At 37.4% G+C, this 5,957-nt stretch overlaps 1 protein-coding gene across 1 annotated transcript in view; it reads right to left on the bottom strand.

Annotated features, from left to right (window-relative positions):
- Positions 1–5,957, bottom strand: part of PLCXD3 (phosphatidylinositol specific phospholipase C X domain containing 3) — a 308,568-nt gene that overhangs the window by 408 nt on the left and 302,203 nt on the right. The gene's annotated exons all lie outside the window — the stretch shown is intronic.

Raw genomic sequence — 5,957 nt, 5'->3', positions numbered from 1 at the left:
GTAGATTGCCCCATCTTCCTTCCAAGGAGTGGCTGGTGGGTTTGAACTGCCAGCCTTCTGGTTAGCAGTCAAGTGCCTTAGGCGCTACACCACCAGAGCTCCCAATTGGCCCATATTAGTCTCTTCATTTCTGAAGATCTCAGATGCTGTGATAGTTTATAGTGAAGCTTCTCCATGAGAAAACAAGTTTTGCACTCATTCTAGTTTGGCATGGAGTTACATGCACTTAAAAAATATCTTTTATGGACCCACTATTTTCAGGAACTTTGCTAGATATTGTAAATATACACATAGCCATAAATCCTCACTTCCAAGAGTTCACAGTTTGGTGGTGGTCAGGTGGACAAGGAAGATAAGTTTAATACAGTGCAATCAGAGTTAATTCCTACAAATATAATTACTGAGCACCTACTTTGTGTCAATCACTGTTATAGCCACTTGGAAAGCTTCAGTGAACCAAATAGCCAAAAAAAATTATTGTGTCATGGACCTTAAATTCTAATAAGAAGAGATATACAATAAATAATAATCTTAAGCAAACTCTATAGTTTGATAGGAGGGACTAAGTACTATAAAAATGAAGCAAAGAAAGGAAGATTAGGAGTATGCAGGTGGGGAGGAGATTGCCATTTAAAATAGGGTGGTTTAAAGGATCTATGAGTGGATACAGAGGCAGGCAGGCAAGCTGAACAGGTCTGGGTAGGTGAACAGGACTACGTCCATGACCATATATAAGTTTGGCAGACAATATTTCTACATACACATTTGTGCATGCTGTAAATATATCCATGTATATAGCAGAGCAACCAGGGGGCAAAGCTATGAAAAATTCTTTGCCATAAGCAAACCCCTTGAGATAATAAGAGCTTGGTAGCTTGGGACCACAGTCTCTGGGGACAGCTAATTCAATTTGCATAACACTGTTTACAAACACAATGTTCTACATTCTACTGCAAGTAAGATAAAGTCAAAGGGATGATAATGCATGAGCAAAGGGTAAGGGAGATACATTTGGACACAAAATTCCTGCATGAGATGGAAGGAATGGGAGAGGAAGAGAGAGGTAGAAAAGGGAGAGGAAAAAGGGGATAGAAAGGGGCAAGAAAGACAAAGACAGAAAGAGAGAAAGATGCATTCAACAATCATCAAAGGAGTTATATTATCAACTTTTAATTAAAAGTATTAAAAGATGTTAGAGAAGTAGAAACAAATGAAATAATAGAACGATTTGAAGAAATGGAGAACAACTGAGAGCTGTTATCCAGGGAGATGCTATCATTGGATTCATGATTTGGAGAAATGAGTTGGCCTTCAATGTAGACAGATGAATAGTAGATAGCAAGATTAGTGGTGGAAATAACAATTAGGGGGTTATTGAAGGAGTCTAGGACAGGGATTGTGGTAGCCTGACTTTCAGTGGCAGCAGTGTACAAATTTGAAAGGACTTGAGATAAACATGACAGCATCTAGTGGAGTACTTGCACACAGAGAGGGAGAGAGAGAGGTCATGGTTGAGGCCTGGATTTCCAGAAGTATTCTGGCAGGTTTATACCAATACCTAATCTTGGCATGATCAGAGGAGGGGAAGACTTCAGGAGAGGTGCAACATTCAGTCTGCCACATAGTGATTTTGAGATGACTTTGGGACACATGAGTGTCAACAAAGTACAGATTGGATATTCAGGACAGAGAGTTGGTCTGGAGCCATCACATATAGAAAATTACTGCAACTATGAGAGGAAATAAAATCACCTGGAAGTATTTTGGTGGGGGTGGGGAGAAAAGAGAAACTTTGGAGATCAGCAGATTTAGGGATAGGTAGAAAGAGGAATTGGCACAGAAGTAGAAGGAAAATCAGAAGAGCATCCTGTCATGAAAATCAAAGAAAGAAGGAAGCCACACTTCCTTTTGGAAACAAAGAAGAGTTGAGGGAGGTTGAAACAGAAAGTGCCATAGATGTTCATTTCTCCAGATTTCAGAAAATATGCTTTGTCTAAACAAATGCAACATATCAAGGCAAAAGTGGATCAGTTGCCTTTGGCTACACTAATCCTGTGGGATTACATTAAATATTCTAGTCCTTAGTTTTCTACATATACATTTTGTCTATCAGACACAAATAGTAGGGGATTGATTGAGCTGCTTCTAAGAGTGTAACTTGGATCTAAAAGGCCTACTGCCTTCAGAAAATAGACTGGCAGGCAAAAAATTTACCCCTCACAGCCACTGTTTAAGAACTCTATCTTAAAATGAACAATCTGGATCCCTGGAGGATAGCACAACTATATTCAAGTTCATTAGAAAGACAGATGCTATGGCAATGTGTGTGCAGTGACTTGGGTCTGAATCCCATTACTTTATCTTCTGGACTTGCTCGAGCAAATGAAATAGCTCTCCTGTGAATAAAATTGTACTTTTGCATTTTAGAAAAGGCAGACACTATTTGCAAATGGTAAGAACACCAGTGTACTTCTTGGGAAGACTTGTTCAATAGATGTACTCTAGAGATGAGAGGTGGGACGGTGAGGGTAAGACCTTAAGGGAGTAGCTGGTTCACCAGATTCTTGGGTATTTGATTGTGGGAGGTTCCAGAGCAACCAAGTTCCCATCTTAGATCTATAACCATCACAAAAACAGTTCCTAAGATGCCCTTTAAACCAAAAAACCAAATAAATGGCCTTTGAGTCGATTCCAAGTCATGATGAACCCATGAGTTTCAGAGGAGAACCGCTGCATTGGGTTCTCAGTGATTGTGATCTTTCAGGAGGAGATTACCAAGTCTTTCTTCTGTTAAGCCTTGGGGTGGATTTAAACCTCCAACATACCATTTAGTAACTGAGTGCTCAACTGTTTGTGCCACGAGTATCCTAAGATTGAAATTCCTGGGCCTGAATTTAGACTAATTGTGAATTCAATGGGAAGAGCCTGTCTTCTTGTCTGTTTCTTTGTAAAATGGATTGCTTTGAGTATTCATGAAACATCCTTTCAGAATAGCTTATAGTCCTAAGATGAAATATGAGTTTTACATTTAAAATACCATTTCTTGGAGTCAAGGGAATAGCTCTTCCTTTCTGTCCAGACATACTTTCCTAAAGTCAATATGATATCACAGACAAAACAAGCAATAAAGCCAAGTCAAATCTCAAATGCTCAGACAGTCTTAAGTAGAATTTTGCTAAACAAAAACACTCAATATATTGGATTAAGACTAGCAAGTGATACTGAAAATACAATAATTATTTAGAGTAGGATTTCTTAACCCTTTTCATTATTGCTCCCCTAAGGAGCCTTTTTAGCCATTTATTTCTCTAACCTTCCTCTTCCTCAATGAAATTGTAATACCACAAACATTAGTGTTTCTGTGTATCTGTCTATGTCTAATTTGTATATCTTTATTTTTTACATTAAAGACTAATTGTTTTCTTTCTTCCCCACTCCCAAGAACTAATTTTTGCCTCTTTGGAGGTAATCTCACTGTTGAGAATGCATGATTTAGAGCTAAAAATTCCAGTCCCTGGTTTTATCTGATACTTGGCAGATAATTATAGCAAACTGATAAACCTTCTCTAGTGGTAATAAAAGTTTGGTTCAACCTCAAAATTTTCATGGGATAAGACAAAATTGCTGAATTTTAATTTTTGTAATCATTGATTCAACAAACATATAGTGTATGTCTGCTCTGTAGAAGACAGTATGCTAGCTGGTAACTCCCTAGAGCCATCCTCTAGATCAAACCTTCTTCATCTCTCTCGGCAAGATTTTGTCACAGTTTTTTGTGCCTTTTCCACACTACAGTCAGAATATTCTTTCTTAAATGCATTTGAGAGTATCATCCCTCAACATGAAACACTGTAGTCTTCTCTCACCTATAGGATAGAGTCACAACAATTCATATGTTTAGTATAAGTAAGGGCTTGGGGGTAGCACAAATGGTTAAGTCCTTGACTATTAGCTGATAGATTGGCTATTTGAACCCACCCAGAAGCACTTTGGATGTAAGTCCTGGTGATTTGCTTCTGAAAGGTCACAGCCTTGAAAACCCTGCTGAGCTGTTCTATTCTGCACACCTGAGGCCTCCATGAGTCAAAATCAGCTGAATGGCAACTTGCAGCAACAATATAAGCAAATACTGTATTAAAAGCAAACCACAAAGCACCAGTCGGCATTGAGTGGATTCTGACTCATGGTGCTCCATTTGCTGCAGAGCAGAACTGTGATCTGGAAGGTTTTCAAGGCTATGATTCTTTAGAAGCACATTGCCAGGTCTTTCAAGGTGCTTATGGATGATTTCAATCCACCGACTTCTTGGTGAGTTGTTGAGTGCTTAACTGTTTATGCCACCCAGCAATATTAGTATCAGTATATGAGTAATATTATACAGTAGCATTATACTAATAAATATAATAATATATCACATTTCAATATATAAATACTTTATATCCTTATATAACATAAATACTATATACTGGTAAATAACAGTATACACAGTAAGTAAATACTATATATTATTATAGTGTTTGCCTTGTATAAGTCTCTTCATGCCTTCCCTATGTGCTCCAATCCATTTATTTCAGCCTTATTTATTGCTAGTCTCTACCTGCTAATTTGTTCTCCCATAATACTGAAATGCTTGTATTTTCCCCAAAACATACCCTTTGGTTTCATACTTTGTGCATTTTGCAGGCTTTCTTCATTACAAAAAAATCCATTCTTTCCTCCCATATCTTTCTCGACCTAACTAAATTCTGCTTACTCTTGAAGAGCTGGCCTAGGCTCATCTCCATCCCTCTCACCTAAATCTGGGTGAAGAATTCTTTTATTTATGCTTTGTACACCATAAACATAGTTCTAAACCTGCTCTTATTATATAACATTGACATTATCCATTCCCATGCCTGTTTCTATCAGTGCCTGTCTGCTTTCAAAAATCAGGAATCATATTGTAGATGTGAATATGCCCATTGTACCTACTACAGTCTCTGGAACCCAGAAGGAAAGCAACAGATTTGTTGAACTCAAATGTTGAACTAGGAATCCCTATCTCAGAAGTCTCAAAGTCAAATAAGCAAAGTAGAGGTGAATCAGTCACAAAAATACAATACAACATATGATAAAATAGAGGTTGGTAGAGCATATAATGAAAACATAGTAGATGAAAGAATTCGTTTTATTTTGGAGGAAGAAAGGAAGGATCTAAGAAATACTTCATAAAATAAGGGACATTTGAGTTTGGCCTTGGTAGATGGTATTTAGACAAAGAAAGAGAAGGAGAGCATTACAAGAGAGAATAACACATGCAAAACAAATGGGCATGATAGAGATGATGTGATGAGGAAAGACAAGATGACCGGAGAGTAAGAGCCATAGAGGTGGGGGGTAGAAGGGGATCTGACTAGAGAGGAACAGGAACAGAAAAGTGTGCGGCCAGATTGTTAAGGACCTCCTCGACACCCTGCACCGTCTGAGCTTCATGCTGCATGCAATTAAAGATTTGTCCTTGATTTTGCCCAATTACAGAAGATTTCTTTGATTTTTTTTTCTCAAAGAAGAATCTAATATAAATTTCACTCAAAGCCTTACATCTAATGAGCCTGAAACTTCTATTCTCTTCACAAATAAATGAAAAGCTCCTTTCTCTCTTTGAAGCCCCTCATACTGCCATCAGAAGACCTAAAATGCCTTCATCCATTCATACTACCCCTTACTTTTATAGCCAAGAGGTTGCTGGAAGGGATTTGGATAATGTTCACTAATGTCATGAATGAAAGAAAATATTTTGAAGGGGAGTTATGTAATTTGAAGAGATTATTAAATCTTCTTTGAATTTATATATTAATATTCTGTATTTATTTGTAAAATGATCTACTTTGTTTTAGAAAGAATTGATTATACAAATATTGTAATGCTGTCTTCTAAATGTCCCTAGTTGTTAAATTCCTTTCTTTTTTTTTTTTTTT

The sequence above is a fragment of the Orycteropus afer genome, unplaced genomic scaffold (genome assembly GCF_000298275.1).
Source record: "Orycteropus afer afer isolate SDZICR_OR568_19922 unplaced genomic scaffold, OryAfe1.0 scaffold00275, whole genome shotgun sequence".
Classification (NCBI taxonomy): domain Eukaryota; kingdom Metazoa; phylum Chordata; class Mammalia; order Tubulidentata; family Orycteropodidae; genus Orycteropus; species Orycteropus afer.
Note: the sequence above shows the minus strand (reverse complement) of the source record. Positions and strands in the feature narration are given on the sequence as shown.